The sequence below is a fragment of the Crocuta crocuta genome, unplaced genomic scaffold (genome assembly GCF_008692635.1).
Source record: "Crocuta crocuta isolate KB4526 unplaced genomic scaffold, BGI_CrCroc_1.0 scaffold52, whole genome shotgun sequence".
Lineage (NCBI taxonomy): Eukaryota > Metazoa > Chordata > Mammalia > Carnivora > Hyaenidae > Crocuta > Crocuta crocuta.
This window is the reverse complement of record NW_027528617.1, coordinates 3,337,779-3,355,625: the sequence shown is the minus strand read 5'-3', so window position 1 is coordinate 3,355,625 and position 17,847 is coordinate 3,337,779. Positions and strand designations below refer to the sequence as shown.

Here is a 17,847-nt window from a genome sequence, read left to right as displayed (position 1 = left end):
TATGATAGATTGGATGTAGTGGATGAGAGTGTCAGCAGGGCCTTGCAAATTTGGGGCTTGCATATTACCATTGACTGAAATCGAGCATGTTTTCAAGGAAGATCATGAACTTGGTTTTAGACTGCTATAGTTTTGAAACTGAGGCTTGTAATGGCTATCTATAAAATGAGAGACTGAGTACATCATCTCCAAGATTTACTTTCAGCTACACATTTTTATTTTATCCTATCTCTTTTAAATCTTTTCTATCCAAAAAACTAGGAAATTGAATGTACTTGCTCCAATAAGTTCCTTGATTATAATCAGAAAATTTTAGAACTGGGAAAGAAGCAGCTTTACCCTAATGTTGACTAAGTGTATTTTCAAAGTATACTTTTAAGGAAATGATTTTTGGGGTTCAATCTGTCAACCATAGTTTATTATTTTGGCCTCTAAACTGAATAAGGAATTAAATTCCCTAGACAATTTTTTTTGCCAGTCCTCATTTTTACAGGTCTCTTTTCCATGGGGGAAAGAGGGGAGTGATAATACAGATTGTTAAAAAACAAAATGCTATTAAAAAGTATAAAAGTGGTACCTGCACAAAAACAAAAGATCGGCAAAAGTCAATTTTAAGGTCAAGTCTACAAATGTATTAAATAATGCATATATTCCAGGAAGTTTAAATCATGGTTAGCTCAAGGCAACATTACGTTTGCAGTGATGCTACAGAATCCTTCCTGAAAGTGATAGTAATTCTAACTATCTACATGGACACGTTGGAAAAAATAAGCAGACTCTAAGCTACACTTCAATGATCCCCACTTTTTGGAATCCACACCTTTGAATGAAAGCTGATCTTTCTGGAATGTACTTGAGACCTAACTCCATATCTAACTAAAAGGCAAGAGCCCATCAGAAAAATCTTATTCACTTATACCACATGCAAAGCAGATCATCGATTTTTAAGCTGTTCCATGTTTGAAAGTTTCAACTGTCAGTAGGAAGAAGCAGTGCAAACTCTAACTATGACCTAAAACTACCTCCAAATCATTATACATCTGAAATATATCTCCATGTTCTCGCATGAGAGTATCATTTATCCCCACATGAACTTTGAGAAATCTTGGAAGGATAAAAATAACATATTAACATGGTAATCACACTTTGAAGTTCTTGTTATTTGCCAATTGTTTCATATACTTCTTACAACTTTATAAAGAACATTCATTAAAAAAAAAACCTGGGGCACTTAGACAAGCACATTATTCAAAGTCTTATCTAGAAATTGATAGAGCAGAGCTTGTATACAAGTCTATCTATAAAATTCTGAACCATCTTTTTCCCATGGTCCTATTCCCATCCCTCAAAGATCTGCTTGAAGAAGGCAGTACCCAACTTCCCAGGGAGGCTATATTCAGGCCCTGTCAGATGTCAGCTATCATAAATCCTTGTTTCCTCAGAGGACCAGATTTCCTTGTATCTTTCATTATTGGCAACGCATCTTATTGCTTTAGAATTCTCCAAAAAGTGTTCAGATTATCTTTTCAAAGGATGAGCCCCTTCAAAGGTTGTCTTTGCAGTGGTACAGAATGGCTCTTCTTTATACCTTCTGTCAATTTCTTCTCGCTCTCTTTGTCTGTCTTTCCTATTGCCAGATGTGTATTCCTTTCATATGACTGGAGTGCTCACATTCTGTTCTATTATAGTTTCACACTCTCCATTAACTCTAGCAACTCTTCCATCTCTAAACCTGCAGAGTGTTGTGGAGAAGTGCTCCTTAAACCCTTTCGCTCTCCCAAGCATGCTGTATAAGTCTGTTTATGATGCTGGCATTCACCTTTGGCAGGAAGGAGGAACTCTCCCACCAGCCACTGAAACAGCCTTCCAGTTTCCATCCCCCTAGTTAAGCTTGGCAATGGTATTGTAAATTTTGCCTCTAGGGCACAGCTCTTAACAACTTGCTTGGCTAGGCAATAGGAAACAGACATATACACTGTCTTCTATGTAAGCTGATTTCAGCAGGTTTTAAGTTTCCGTATGAAAATGAATGGGTAGAGATGGCAGGGTTACTTTTCAATTTTGGCTCAATCCTCCTCAGGAGGAAGGACTCTCTGCTGGGCCAGCTACGCGGCACATTAATTCTTCAACCCGCCCTTTCTGTAAAGGAGACGATCCTCTCAGGTGAGCAAGCCCGTGAGTAAGGAAACTGGCCTATGAGTCAAAGCACAACTGCATTCTGCTGCAGTATTGCCACTTGAGAAGGAATACCTAGCTAAATAGTTAAAACTTCATTTCCCTCTATTCTAGTGTTTTCCATAATATGCTTCTGAAATATTTATCAAGTGGAAATGTAAGAGTAAATTAATAATTAGGAGTTATCTTAGTGTACCTGTGAAAGACTACAGCAATTTTTTTTTAACCAAATATTGATGGAATTTAGCAGCATCAGGAGCTCCCTAACCAATCTCTGATTTCCAAATGTGGGCATGGGACTTTTAATTGGGGCAATTTTAGAAGCTAAGAAGAAATATCAAATATCCCAGATCGTTCATATTCATTGAAGATAATTAGACATAATACAGGAAGGAACTTCGTTCCTTGCAACATCTATTTCCATGGCCCCCTCTGCTCTTCAGCTGGTAGTTATTAAGTCCTTGGTATGGAACAGACACTGTGCTGAGCCCTGGGCCTAGAACAGGAAACAAAACCTGACCCAGTCCCTATTGCAGTATGGGGTTGGCATTAACCAGATACTCACAGTGTCTTTATAAGCTGAAATAAACATTCTGGACAAGAAGAATATGGAGTAGATGGAATGTAGGACTGGTGCATGATCAGATCTGTGGTTTCTTTCCTTAAACATAATTGCTGAATGTAGAAAATCAATTGGAAGAAAGCCAAGTAATTACTCATTAGTAAAATGTTCTGATGTTGTTCTGCAAGGGAACTGACTTTTGATATTAGTTAATAAAAATACACTTAGAAGAAACCTCATTTTATGTGCACTTGTCTATAACTTTGAAAAAGAAACTTTATATTCTATGTGAGAAACATGTAAGCTGAGCAACATTCAGGCAAAGCTACTCTATGTTCATGGTACTTTTGATGTTCTACTGTGTATTCTTTTCATGCATGTTTTAACTGGAGTTGGGTCTGAGTAGGTGGCAGGCGAGTACCCTTTGTTAAAACATGCTCTGCTCATTTGCTCTATGAAGCTTCAGAATATGGCTACCAGTGGGACCAGATTCAACTAGTTGTTATTTCTTAATCAAAGTACTGGGTCAACATGGATTCTCAAAAGAAACCATAATGCCAAATATACTGTCATAATAGAATAGTATAAGAAAATATTAACTTTCTATTGAAAGTGACTTAAATAAAATACATTTCAAAATGTTTAATGAGACAATTCTCTCACCTTTATCTTTCCACCTTTATATAATGTTTTTATATGTATTGTCTCTGAAAATTCCATTATTCTTCCATTATTCCTTTATAATCTTTTCCTACTTAACCTCAAAGTATTTGAAATGCCACTATATGTTTACCATTTCCTATACAGTCTAGACTTCAGAAAATCTCTAATATCATATTTACTTCCATCCTTTGCATTTTAATCTTTCCTATTTCACAAGATAGGAACTAGAAATACTCTCATTACAAATGTCATATAAGTTTACCACAGAGGGAAAATATGCTTAACCAAAATCAAAATTATTTTCTATGTATCAGTTTATGAATTTGAAAAGTACCGATCACACTAGCAGTACACATATAATTATTGGTTCATTTATGTTGAATTCAAATACATGTAAGTTAGTTGGATAGTTCCACAAAGAGATGCTGTATGATTAAATGTACATTTTCATGTAAATTTTTATAAAAACTATTAACATATCATATAAAGTGCAGATTCCTTAAAATCACACCAAATTTATAAATATTACAAAACTTGGTTCAATGTGGTATTAAACTGAAAGAAATAGAATAAATACATTTAATTTGTTTCCAAAAGTTTTTAAGAAGCATATAGTTTATATGTTTATAAAACACTTTGTGGGTCAGAATCCTTAATATGCTAGTAGAAACATCTGCAGAAAATCTGGTTTTATTTTACTTATTGTGGTAAGGAAACATAAGATAGCCACAAAGGAAAACATATCTTATGAAACCTTAATTTTATGAGCTAGATCTTTGATATTAAAAGGAAATTATATCAATTACAATAACACTTAAGCACTGAAGGGCCTTTCTCATAGAATTATTTTAATATGAAAAGCTGACAACACTTTTTAATAGGAAATGTTTTAAAAGGCATTTCCAAAAAACTTATCAGCAAAATTAGTGCTCCCCATTTTGGACAAGAAATATTGCAGGACATCTGCATTCGCTTTAATATTCACAAAATATGGTATTATTTCTTCAGTTGACCCACAGACTTAAAATCAAATGCTTCCTAAGAGGTGGGGTTGGGGAGGCTAAGCAGGGAAGAGGAGAGGTTCTCCTTAAGATATCTGTCATACTGTAAGAGTATATTCTTTGCCAAATCTACTTTTTTCCCAAAAATTAAATTCCTTCCAAACAACTCACTATAAAAACTGACCTTACCAATAATATACTTATGGGGTTTATAGGGTGCTATGTTTTAAATTTCTTTAATTAAAATCTTCTTACCTTTAATTATAAATAAGAAGGAAGAAACCTACCTTTAAAAAATTTTTTTAATGTTTATTTTTGAGAGAGACAGAAAGACAGAGTGTGAGCAGGAAAGGGTAAAGAGAGAGGGAGACACAGAATCTGAAGCAGGTTCCAAGCTCTGAGCTGTCGGCACAGAGCCAGATGTAGGGCTCAAACCCATGAACCTCAAGATCATGACCTGAGCTAAAGCCAGACACTTAATCAACTGAGCCACCCAGGTGCTCTAAAACCTACTTTTAAAAGTAACAGGGGCACCTGGGTGGCTCAGCCAGTTGAGCGTTGGACTTCAGCTTAACCTGCAGAGGACTCGGGTCATGATCTCACAGTTCCTGGGTTCAAGCCCCACATCAGGGCTCTGTGGTGACAGATCAGAGCCTGGAGCCTACTTCAGATTCTCTCTCTCTCTCTCTCTCTCTCTCTCTCTCTCTCTCAGAAATAAACATTAAAAAATGTTTTTTTAATAATAATAATCAAGAGAGGTATCTGGGTGGCTCAGTTGGTTAGGTGTCTGACTTTGGCTCAGATCATGATCTCACAGTAAGTAGGTTTGAGGCCGGTGTTGGGCTCTGTGCTGACAGCTCGGGGCCTGGAGCCTGATTTGGATTCTGTGTTTCCCTCTCTCTGCCCCTCCCCTGCTCATGCTCTGTCTCTCTCTGTCTCTCCAAAAGAAACGTTTCAAAAAATTTTAAAGAAAATAATAAAACTAATGTAATGAAAAAGGAAAGGCTGAAAGCAAAGGCAAGAACCATGTACTTTCATTGACTCTTTAGTCACTGATTTGCTATGTGACCTTCAAACATCAAGGAACAACTTGAAGTGTCTCTTTACTTATCTGTGAAGTAAATACATAGTAATGGTTACCAGCTGTTTCCAGAATTAATGAGTTTGGGTGTGATCCTCCCATGTTACAATAATGCACCCCAGCAAGGCCTGCCTGAGCCTATCATCAAAAAGGATAGGGTATATCAGGAAACATCAGGCCCGTGTCAGACATCACACAGGCCTCTGGGCTGGAGGGAATCCAAGATGGCAACTAGGAAGATCCTGAACTCACCTCCGTCTGCAGACATACCAATTCTATAACTACACAAGGAATAATTCCTTCAGAAAGACCTGAAAACTTGCTAAACATTTCCTTCTCAGCCACAAATAAGAAAAGGTGGGGAGGCTGAGATGTGATCTTGTCATAAACCCCAGCACAAGCACAGCAACCCACAATCTGGAGGGAACTTATAAATCCAGAGCTTTTCTCTCAGGAGGGAAAGGCTGGTACCCCATATCAGGCACCCTAACTTTTATGATCTGCACCTGAGAGATGAGACCCCAAAATATCTGGCTTTGAAAACCAATAGGGATGTCTCACACAAGACTGTAGCAAACTGAGAAGCTGCCCTTAAAGGGCTCATACACAGACTCACCCTAGGACCCAGAACAGAAGTGGCAGTTTGAAAAACACTCAGTGTCCACCAGATGGGCAGGGACCTGTTAGGAAACTCTCTGGGGACTAAGGAGCAGACAGGTCTAATTTTCAAGCACTTTCTCTACCTTGTTAAAGCTAACATCAGGAAACTTTTTTTTTTAATCCTCAGTGGGTGCTATCTTCATGCTCCCCCATCTGCAATGCCCCACCATGCCAGTATCTCTGGGGTGGTGTGGGGCCTTTATATACACAGCTGATGTGCTGGTTTTTACATGTGGTGTCCCAGTTTTTGCAGGTACAGCCTGAGGATCCCCCTTTGATCTCCTGGCTCTGGTGGCCCTGGGTCCCACAGAACTGTAACAATCAGAGAGACAGTTCTTGGCAGACCACCACACTTAGGGCACTGCACAGATAGCAAACTAGAAACACATCCCCAGTTTTTCTGATAAAGGGCCTATTTGGTTGTCTGGGAGTTTGGCCTGAGGGGCAGCCTCTGGTTGAGCATGCTTAAAGGAGCCTAAAGAGGTACTCAGGGAACGAGGCCAGTGGATTCAGTCTTTGTACTTTCTCCCTGCCTTTCTCCTTCTCACTGGTATCTTCCAGGAAGAAACTTATGCCTTTGTCTAATGCCGACTTTTGCAGCTCTTGCTGGGGGACACCTTTCCATCACTTGGTTCTGGTGGCCAACAGGGGCTTCTCCTCATGGGTCCCACAGGACTTTGTATATTTGCATATGTTAAAAGTTGCTGCCGGAGGGTCTGGCTTTTAATAAGCCTGAATTAGATGCTGAGATCTCTCCCTTTGGGACGCTGATAGGTCTTATCATGTCCTCACAACTGGGAGCCATGAAAAACAAAATAGGCTGCTTAGACAATTACAAGGCTTCAAGTGACTACCAAGAGCTAGGGCAAGGCTGAATGATAAGGTTCACCTCTCCTACATGAGGCCATTCTTTCAAGACTGGAAGAGGTGGATGCTATGCTTAATACACAGAAACATAGAGTCAAGCAACATGAGGAAACAGGGGAATATGTTCCACATGAAAGAACAAAACAAAACGTCAGGATAAAAATGAAACAGAGATAAGGAATTCACTTGATAAAGAGTTCAAAGTGATGATCATAAAGATGCTCACCAAAATTGGGAGAAGAATGAATGGACACAGTAAGAACGTCAACAAAGAGAAACCATAAAGTACTAAATACAAGTCATAGAGCTGAAGAATACAATAACCGAACTGAAAATGACACTAGAATGGTTCCACAGCAGACTGAATGAAGCAGAGGAAAGGATTCTACCAGCAGGTGAGCATGCAGAGAATGAGGCTGAGTGCACTGGGAGAGAGGCCCTTTTTCCAGTCACTGCATCTAGGAAGAGAGGTCAAAAATTCAAGGGGGGAGAAAATAAGAGAAAAGAGGGACTCATAACTAGCACATTTCTGAGCACCTACTGTAAGATACAGATAGCCATAGTACTTCAGGGTGAAATTATGACAATTAAAGAATTTGACTCTTAGTGGAGAAACCTTAGCAAAATTCCTGAAGTACGAAAGTGCTAAAAAAATGTTGTTACTTTTATGGAGGCGACATCAGATACAGACTGACTAGGTTTAGATCCCTATTCGAATGTACTATCTGTGTAACTAATTAATGAATTTCCCTTTGTCTCAGTTTACTTAATTATAGAATGAAGGTAAAGATACTACCGACTCCTAGGGTTGATGCAAGGACAAATATGTTGATATCTGCACAGCACAAAGAAGGCTGTCTGGCACTACTAAGTCATTGAAGAAGTGTTACAGTTACAGTGAGCGTCTCACTTCCTGCCAGATACTGTGCACGATGCTTTCACAGCATTATCTCATTTTCCATGTCCAATTAATGTTCTCCAGGGCAAAAAAGGCTATATGGTAATTTGTATATGCTAATTTGTATAATGGTATTATGTTTTGATTCAAAGAAATCTAATAGAAAATAATTTTTAAAGTAGATAGCACTGTACAGTATGCTATTATTAATCTCTAAATACCTTAATAAAAAATATCCATTGGTGTTTTATTTAGTCCCCAAATCTGGGGGACTCACTGTTTACTCACTATGTGCAGATTTTGAAGAGATCTCTTTCAAAAAGCTCTTCTCATTATCTGACAAAGGTTAAGGTAAGAATAAACTTTCTACCAAGTACATTATATTCATTACTTTTATTGCCAGGAGACTTTTCCCCTCCAGTTTTGTATCTCCTTCCTAAAAAGATGTTCAGCTTCCTGTTTTCTCCTCACTTTGGCCTCCACAATCAGTTCATGTTATTGTTTCCATTCTCATCTCAGGATGCTTCTCCTTTAGGAAAAGCCTCCATCACCTGTTTTGGATTCTGTGTCTCCCTCCCTCTCTGACCCTCCCCTGCTCTTGCTGTCTCTCTCTGAGAAATTAAAAAAAAAAAAAAAAATTTAAAAAAAGGAAAAGGCTCCATCAATTCTGACCCTTTGCTGTCTGGCTTTGTATCATGGCCTGAATATAAATAGAACCAAATTAACCATGGCAGGGAGACTGTTGTACAACAAACCATACCCAAACTGAGTAACCTGAAACAACAGCCACTTCATTTGCTCATGATTCTGTGAATAAGCTGGGAAATTCTTCTGGTCTGGGCCAGCTTGATGGATCTCTAGAATCAGATGGTAACTCAGCTGAGGCTCATGGTCTAGAATGGCCTTATTCATAGCTAGTTGGGTCTAGCAGGCCTCATCTCTGGAAGAAGGGACAACCTATCTCTGCTTCATGTAATTTCTTATCCTTCAGTAGGTTATTCCTGGTTTCTACCCACAAATTCTGAAAAACAGAAAGAGAAAAGGCAAGTCCCCAGATAGAAGCTCTTTTTAAGCCTCTGCTAATATCACGTTTGCTTGTGTGTCAAAGGAAGTGACACAGTCAAGCCCAGATTGGAGGAGAGCAAAAAAATAGATTCCTCCCTTTGATTAGAGGAGTTTTGCAAAGAGACAGCATGAAAAGATAGGGACAATTTATGACTAGTTTTCACAGGAAGCTAAAAAAATCATTAAAAAGGCAAGACATCACAAATATTGGGAAAAATAAAATTTTTGATATTTGAAAATTCAAAGAAGCATTAAAGTGATTATAACGGAAAAATCAGTACTGGGTTAGATTTCTTTACACTTATAATGATATAAGATCTTGATGTTTTAAATCACATATGGAGGAAATATGGGCACCAATTTCTTTTCATTACTTGGTGTCATAGTACATTTGTGCTGCTAAAACAAAATGCCATAGACTGGATGGTTGGGGTCCGATTGCTCCCACACCCGAGTTTTAGACTCATAGATACACATCATCTTCATAGTATTCATCATAATTGTAACCAATCACCATTATCAATTCTCCCAGTAAACTGCAATCTCCCTGAAGACATAGGCCACAGCTGTTGTGCATATCTCCAATGACTGACCAAATAATGGATCCCTGATAGGGGATAGTTGAATGAATGGCAAAGTAGGAGAGAGGAAAGAAGAGGTAAACACACAAACATACTTTGAAATTGATGGAGAGGATGTGAGCTGAGTAAGGGAATAAATAGTAGAGAGGCCTGTCTGCACAACATAACAAAGGAAATGATTATCTACTGAGAGAATGATAACAAGTAAAGATATATTTGGTAGGAATGAAAATAGAAGAAGGGCATGAGGAAAGATTTCCCATGTTAAAGGATTAGAAGGCCCAAAGTGAAATTGAGACCAAGGGTGACTATATTGGAGATAAATGGCACATTGGGCAATCAAAGAGTTTGATAAATCAAAAGCCAGAAATAGTATGGTAGGCCTGGGTAAGAGGGGCACCTGCCCTGGGTTCCCACCCTGTGAAGGACTACTCTCTGGCCCTCATCCAGACCTGCTCCTTCCCAAAAGGCAGGGAGCCCACCGAGAGTCCATATACTTCTTTTTAGATCTTATTTGGAATACCTGGGACTTAGAAATTTCATGTAAAGATTACTCTATGTGTCTGTCCTCCCGAGGGTGAATCACACAGCTATAGTATACTTTCTGTACCAAGGGGAGAACAAGGCAGATCTGTTTTAATGGCAGTTTGGTCGTGTGGTCTGGAGTATCTACTCACTTTTACAAGAGTCTTGTGGCACAGAAGCAGGAGCAGAGGCAGAAAGAAAAAGGGATGAGCATGGGCTGGGGACCACCCAAGCCACCAGCCAGTGACATGGAACTCTGACAACTCCAGGAATTCTAATCTTGAATCAGGCTTCTAGGTCAAGTTATATCTTTGTTCCCACATTTATTCCGTTGTTCTCTTTATAGTAAAAGAAAATGCAGGGTTTCTAGGAGAGAAACAAGGTAGATACCAGATAAATTGATGAAGTCAGAGATTTCAAAGTGAGGCTTGACTGATTCTTAGTTTGACGTATAGCTGTTAAATATTTAAATATACGGCATATAGATCTCTATTTTTAATCTTGACAGCAGCTCTGCAATGTTAGAGGCTGGCCTAGCCAGGATGTTTACCTTATATTAGAAAGCTATGATTCTGAAATGATCTTTCACTATAGGCTGGTTATGGACTTCTTAACATCCATAACTCTTATTTTTCTGTAGAAAGTTAACAAGACCCTTCCACAACCATTGACTTAAGTTTAGAATTCCACCTACTTTTTTCAAAGGATGCTGAGTCATGCCTTTGCTCTAAGGGTTTTCTGACCTCATAGAAATGAAGAAAATTAGGGAGAGATGAGGAACCTACAAATATATGGTAGTTGATGATTTCAAAACTCTTTCATGTATATTGTCTCAAATTTGGTTCTTAAATCCACCCTGTCAAAATAGATAGGAAAGATATTACTTCCTTTCTTGACAGCTGAGAGCAACTGAAACACCAAGAGATTACACCACGATGGATAGTAGAACTTGAATCTGAAGCCAGTCTTCAAATATTTTATATTTCATGTAAGGAAAGAGGTGATGTATTTACAAAATTCAAGGGTGTTTTTTTTTCCCTTAACAAAACAAGATATGTAAACCTGTCGTGAATACATATATGTGATCTCATGATGAGAAGATAGTGTAGCATTTTTTGAAAAGAAATAGATTCCTCTAGTTGGCTTCTGTTTGAAATCTCTGACTTCATCAATTTGGCTGGCATCCAACTGGCTTATGCCCTAGAAATCCTGCACTTTCTTTTATTAAGGGGAGAGAAAAGGAACTAAACAGGAAACAAAGGATATAATTTTAAGTTTAGTTTTCATCTAACTCTTTATTTTTACTTGAGGTCACTGAGGCCCAGACAAGCTAAGTGAGTTGCCTTAAATCTCAGAGAGAAAAGGAAGAACTAGACTATGAAGCCCTATCTGATTCAGATCTCTGAGGCTTCCCCTCTCTCTGTGTCCCATGTAATAGTCTTTACTCCCTCCAAGTAATTTTATTCTTTTCTCCTTAATTTCTTGTCACCTTCTATTCTCTTTAATATGTCTCTGCTCAGTTATTCAAACTTACTAGTTTGAAACAATATATAAGAAATGCAAACGGGTGCCTGGGTGGCTCAATAGGTTAAACATCCGACTTCGGCTCAGGTCATGATCTCATGGTTCATGAGTTCCAGCCCCACATCAGGCTCTGTGCAGACGTCTAAGAAGAGCCTGGAGCTTGCTTTGAATTCTGTGTCTCCCTCTCTATCTCCCCCTCCCCAGCTCACAGTCAGTCTGTCTCTCAAAAATAAATAAAATTAAAGAATGTTTCAAAAAAAGAAATGCAAACATATCTTATATGATAACCTACACATTTTGTATATTATAGTTCTGGTGTACAAAGTATTTTACATTCTTATTTTCACTATGCATTACATTATATGCATATCTTATGTCCTATTATATTCATAATTACAATTTCTAGTGGTCATAGCATTGCATCAAGTTGATGACTCATAATTTATTTGACCCATTTTTACCACTAAAACTATTTCAATATTTTTATTATAGATAGTGCTCCTATGACCATTTTTATTAATATACCTTTTTTATTCTATTGAATTATTTTCTCAGAATAAATGTCAAAAAATTGTATTATTGAGCTACTGTGTGGAGATATTTATATAGTTTGTATGTGATACTGTGATATATATCACTATGTTGGTTTTTGAAGAAGATACATCAGAACAATGCTCTCAACAGAGTACGAGTATCATTCCAATTTTACTAATAATACATATTACATACCATTCTTTACACCAGTTTAATAGGTATAAAAAATTATGATACTGTGCTTTACTTTATATTCCTTTCATTACAAATAAGATAACTATTTTATCTGATTAAGCCTGCAGGAGACCTTCCCCAACAGGACCAAAGACGACTCAAGACATGCTTTCATTCATGCACTTGAATCTCAGGAGGTCAGTGCCTCCCTCCGCAGGCTCATGTAGGCAGGGTTAGAGTGCTCAGGGCACCCCAATAACTTTATTAAAATGGCTCTTCACACATACCCTTCAATCTCCAGATACCCTGACCCTTTTATTATCCTTGCAAGTATAAGAATGTTAAGAGTTGTCAAACTGGGAAGGGGAGGGGGCAAGATGGCGGAGAAGTAAGGAGCTCCGTACTTGCACTCGCGCCCATACATCACACAGAAAAGATCTGAAGCCATTGGAAACCTTACAAAACCTGAGAGATTGGGAGAAAAAGGACGCAGAATCCACTGAGAGAGCCNTGCCCTCCTCCCTTTTTTTTTTCTTTTTCTTTTTCCTTTTTTTCTCCTTTTTTTGTTTTTTTCTTTTTTTTTCTTTTTTTTCTTTTTCTTTCTTTTTTTTTCCTTTTTATTTTTTCTCTTTCTTTTTTTTCTTCTTCTTTCANGTTTGAGCAGTGCTGACAGCTCAGAGCCTGGAGCCTGCTTTGGATTCCGTCTCCCTCTCTGCCCCTTCCCTGGTCATGCTTTCTCTCTCTCTGTCTGTCTGTCTGTCTGTCTGTCTCTCTCTCTCTCTCAAAAATAAACAAACATTAAAAATTTTTAAAAAATACTGCTTACAATGGACCAAATGCTGTTCTATTATAAATTATAAAGCAAATGTGCTTTTAAGTATTAACCCATTTAATTCTAAAAACAACAAATAATTCTAAAAACAACAAATAATTAACAAATAATTTAATTATGGGCCCCATTTCATCACCTCATCCTGCATCAACAACTTTTTGATAGCCTCATCCTGGGAAGGATGCGTTTCCCACCCTTTGACTCTGGGCATAGTCATATAGTTTGCATTGGCCAGTGAGTTGTAAGCAGGTAAATAGAGTGTTGACATATGCTTGCTTGGTTGGGCTTGCTTTCTTGAGCTTCAGCTATGCCTTGGGAAGAACATATGTCCATCCCACTGATCCCAGGAGGAGATGGGAAACAGCTGGAGCAGAGCTGACCCAGCAAATGCTCAAATCTGTAAGAATACTTTACTGTTGCTTTAAGCCATTGAGTGTGGTGTAGTTTGTTAAGCAACATTGTTTGGTGATAGATAAGTAACACACCACTATGGAGTAGGTGTTATTATTATCCATATTTTACAGATGAGAAAAATGAGGCAAAGAGAGGCTCAGTAAGTTACTGACTAGCAAGTGGGCTAGTGCTAAATATGACTTGATAGTGTCTGTTTTTGATCATCTTTATAACACTGAGTCCTTAGCCCGGAAAAAGTTTCTTCAAAACCATCTATTTAAGTATCTTCAACTTCCAATACAAATATATACTTTTCTTTATAAGGACTTTACACATCTCATCTAGTTTATTCTAACATTTATATGATTTGATGATTGTCAGTTTCTTTGAATAGATTTTGAGCTAAAGTCCTTTTTTCTTTTCAAGCCTACTCTGTTCATCAATGCTTCAATACTATAGAGTTCTATCACTGTCGCTGTTGGTAAATTCAGAGAAAGAAACAAGCTTTAGTAAGTTATTTGCAGAGACCTTATTCCAATGAATTAATATCTACTGTGTTCGTCATCTATCCTTTTCCCTCTTGACTTTATTGACCTTTCTCACTTACTGGTGTGTTCGTTCTCTGGTCCGTGGCTATTTGATATTCTGTTCTCTTATGATGTCTTTCTCCTGTTTTCCATCTCTTTGTACAACCGTCTGATGTAACTTAAGCTTGGTTTCTTCACATGTAAAATGTTAATAAAAACATCTGTCTGCATAGGTTGTGGAGAGCACTGAGGTAGTGTATGAAAAACCACACAGTATAGTGCCGGCACCATCCCATTACCGAGCAATGTTCAATAAAAGTTGCCATCTTTGCGGTTTTATTCCTCTTGCTACTTCTTGGTTTCCTTATGGGCTCCATTTCATCTTCCGTATCCTTAAAATAGTTCCCCTTTCTCACCTCTTATTTCCTATCTTCCCTTGGGAAATTTTACCTACCATATATAGATGTGGATACAATTTTCTCTTCTATGTTCTGTTCCATGAGGTCCACCTATCTACGGCACTCCTCTACTGGGATCCTTCACAGGTCTCAAGTTCAATAACACCAGAGTAATTTTTTCCATCTATTCCTCAAACTTGCTAGTCTTTCATGACTCCTACCATTATAAATGATACTCCTGGGGCACCTGGGTGGCCTGGTTAAACATCTCACTTTGGCTCAGGTCATGATCTCATGGTTCCTGAGTTCCAACCTTTCTGGGCTTAAAATACAAAGCCTGCTTCCCTCTGTCTCCCTCTCTCTGCTCTTCCTCTACTCTCATGAGCATGCTGCACTCTCTCTCTCTCTCAAAAATACATAAATGTTTTTTTTAAAAATTAAAACAAATAAATAAGGAAATAAATAAATGGTACTACCATTCAGACAATTTCCTCAAACCAGAAACTAGGCAGACTCATTTATTCCTCCCTCATTTTTCTTCTCTAATCACCAATTTCTCTTGGTTTCACCACTGAATATTGTATAAATTGATATAATTTTTGTTCTTCTGATTTATATGATTCTTATAGTCTTTAATTCATATGATTTTTATAAATTCATACACTCCACATTTGGGAATGTGCTATTTTCTGGATGCCAGATCAGGCACTTATTTTACTTAGTAAACTTGACTCTAGATTTCACAGCTATCTAACCTCATTGAGACCAGACACCAGCACATTTCGATCGCAGGAGGTCAGCACCTTAGACCTTTGGCCCATGTGACTGGGAGAATACTACAAGTCCTGCTGAAAGATACCACTATGCACAAGCTGGCTTTGGAACTTGGTTTTTCCTTCCAGTCCTTTCTTTCAGTGCATGTGAACTCAGCAGTGCCTGCCCACACTCTTGCCCCTGTCATTCGCTCACTTAAGGTTTAACGTCTTTCCTTTTTTCTTGATCCTGGTGGCTTGGCTATATCCCAACTTTAATTCTTCCTGCCATCTTACAGAAACTCACTGTTCAACACTCAGATGTTCTGACTCTACATTTCTCCACCCATTTTTCAGCTGTGTTCCCCTTATTACATTTGATAGATGGCAGCAACCTCATCCATTAAGCCATCCTATTAAAATTTTTTTGATGCTTTAGCTTCTAAGTCAGTGGTTTTCAAAACTCTATCCACACCAGAATCAGCTGGAGAGCTTTTCTTAACATAAATATTCTCAAACTCTGGATATTTTGATTTAGATCTTGGGTGGAGCTGGGAATTTCCTCATTAAAAGAAAAATCCTTAAAGGAGTCTGATTACCAGCCAGATTTAGAAATTGATATTCTAAACAGAAAATTGCTATGTAAATAATATAGAATTTCACTAAAATGTAACCAGTAAGAACAGATTTTTAAATTGTGGAAATTACCAGGTTTCTCATTGTAAAAGTCTTGTTTAAAAGTCTACTTTCATGCATAAAAAAAATCTTTTCTTTGACAGTTTAGGTTTTCTGAGTTTCTAAAGTCAAAAACCTTATTACTCTTGAGTAGCTACATTTATACACGGCTGAAACTTTAGTGTCACTCACATTACTCAAATTATTACCACTTATTTCAACAGAGACTTCCCAAGAAAGGGCAGTAAGTGATCTTTATTTAACAATTACTTAATCAGCTACTTAACCACTCTAATCAGAGAGCTCTTGTTTCTTGTGACAATGGCTCATAGCAGCCTTAGTTCTGTAGTCTTATTTTTTAAAGTTTATTTCTTTTGAGAGAGAGGGAGAGAGAACGCAAAGGAGGGGCAGAGAGAGAGGGGCATCCCAGGAAGGCTTCTTGCCATTAGCACAGAGCCCAATGCAGCTCGATCTCATTAACCCTTGAGATCATGACCTGAGCCAAGATCAAGAGAGGTGGGACATTTAACCAACTGAGCCACCCAGGTACCCCAGTTCCGTAGTCTAATAAAGATGAATAAGGAGTTTATTATATAGAATGCATGTCAAAATGACTATTAGAACAAATGTTTCTTTTAGACTGTGCATAAATTTAAACTTGATGACTATTCCTTCATTTTTAAGTACTTAATGTACTTATAAACCCAAACAAGAAGCAGCTGAGTTTTAAATCTTTTTAAAACTCTATAAATCCCTGGAGTGACTATTTTCACAACTTTTTAAACCTACATTTAAAAATTTAGCTGTGGGGTGCCTGCGTAGCTCAGTCAGTTGAGCTTCACCCTTGGTTTTGGCTCATGTCATAATCCCAGGGCTATTGGATCATGCCCTGCATCAGCTCCTTGCTGAGCATGGAGCCTGCTTAAGATTCTTTCTCTGTCTCCATCTGCCCCTCTCCTCCTCTCATGTTCCCTCTCTCTCTCTTACTCTCTCACAAATATAAGTAAGTAAGTAAATAAATAAATAAAATTAGCTGCAGCTTTTAAGCATTTATGTAAACTTTTAGTAGAAAATAAATGCCTAGCCACTCTGGAAAGCAGAATGGAGTCTCCTCAAAAAATTAAAAATAGAACTACCCTGAGGGGAGGGGGCAAGATGGCGGAGAAGTAAGGAGCTCTGTACTTGCACTCGCGCCCATACATCACACAGAAAAGATCTGAAGCCATTGGAAACCTTACAAAACCTGAGAGATTGGGAGAAAAAGGNGGCTGGAACTCGAGAGGGAAGGCAAGGAACTAAAAACTGGGATATTAGCCTGTGAGTTCGTGTTTTGGGTGACGAGCCATAGAGGGACCCGGTTCTCCTCACTCCAGCGGGCTCAGGCTCAGAGTACCCAGCAGGCAAGCCCCGGCCCATGTTCGCCAGCCCGACACAGAGAAGGAAGCAGCGATTCTCACTCCACCCCGAGAGCTTCGCAGGGGGCCTGGAATTGCCCGAGGGGGTTGCCTGGGAAGCTGTGTCTAAGGCAATTTCAGCGGGGCGCGCGGACTGGGACGTTGGAATTGGAACTGGCCTGGGTTGAAGAGTGCAACCAACTTCGGCTGCGCCCCCGGTACGGGGAGTTTACATACCCAAAAAAGCGAGGTGCAGCTCTTGGTTCAAGAACGGACTGGAGCACCATCACTCTCCTCCCCACAACCGCCAAGGCAGAGCTCCCGCCTGAGGCATGGCGTCACGCCACGCCCATCCCTGCCAGAGAGGTGCCCTCCTCCCTTTTTCCTTTTTTTCCTTTGTTTTCTTTTTTTTCTCATTTTTTTCTCTTTCTTTTTTTCTTCTTCTTTCTCTTTTCTCTCTTTTTTCCCCAGAACACTGACCTGATTAACTCTGGTCGCCAGCTTGCTTAAACAATCACAACGAGTCCACTCTGTAAATGTAAATTCTACACCTACCGACATTTTCA

At 38.6% G+C, this 17,847-nt stretch overlaps 1 pseudogene; it reads left to right on the top strand.

Annotated features, from left to right (window-relative positions):
* Nucleotides 1-2,039: 2,039 nt before the first annotated feature.
* LOC144224139 (large ribosomal subunit protein P1-like) overlaps nt 2,040-17,847 on the top strand; it is a 20,042-nt pseudogene continuing 4,234 nt past the window's right edge.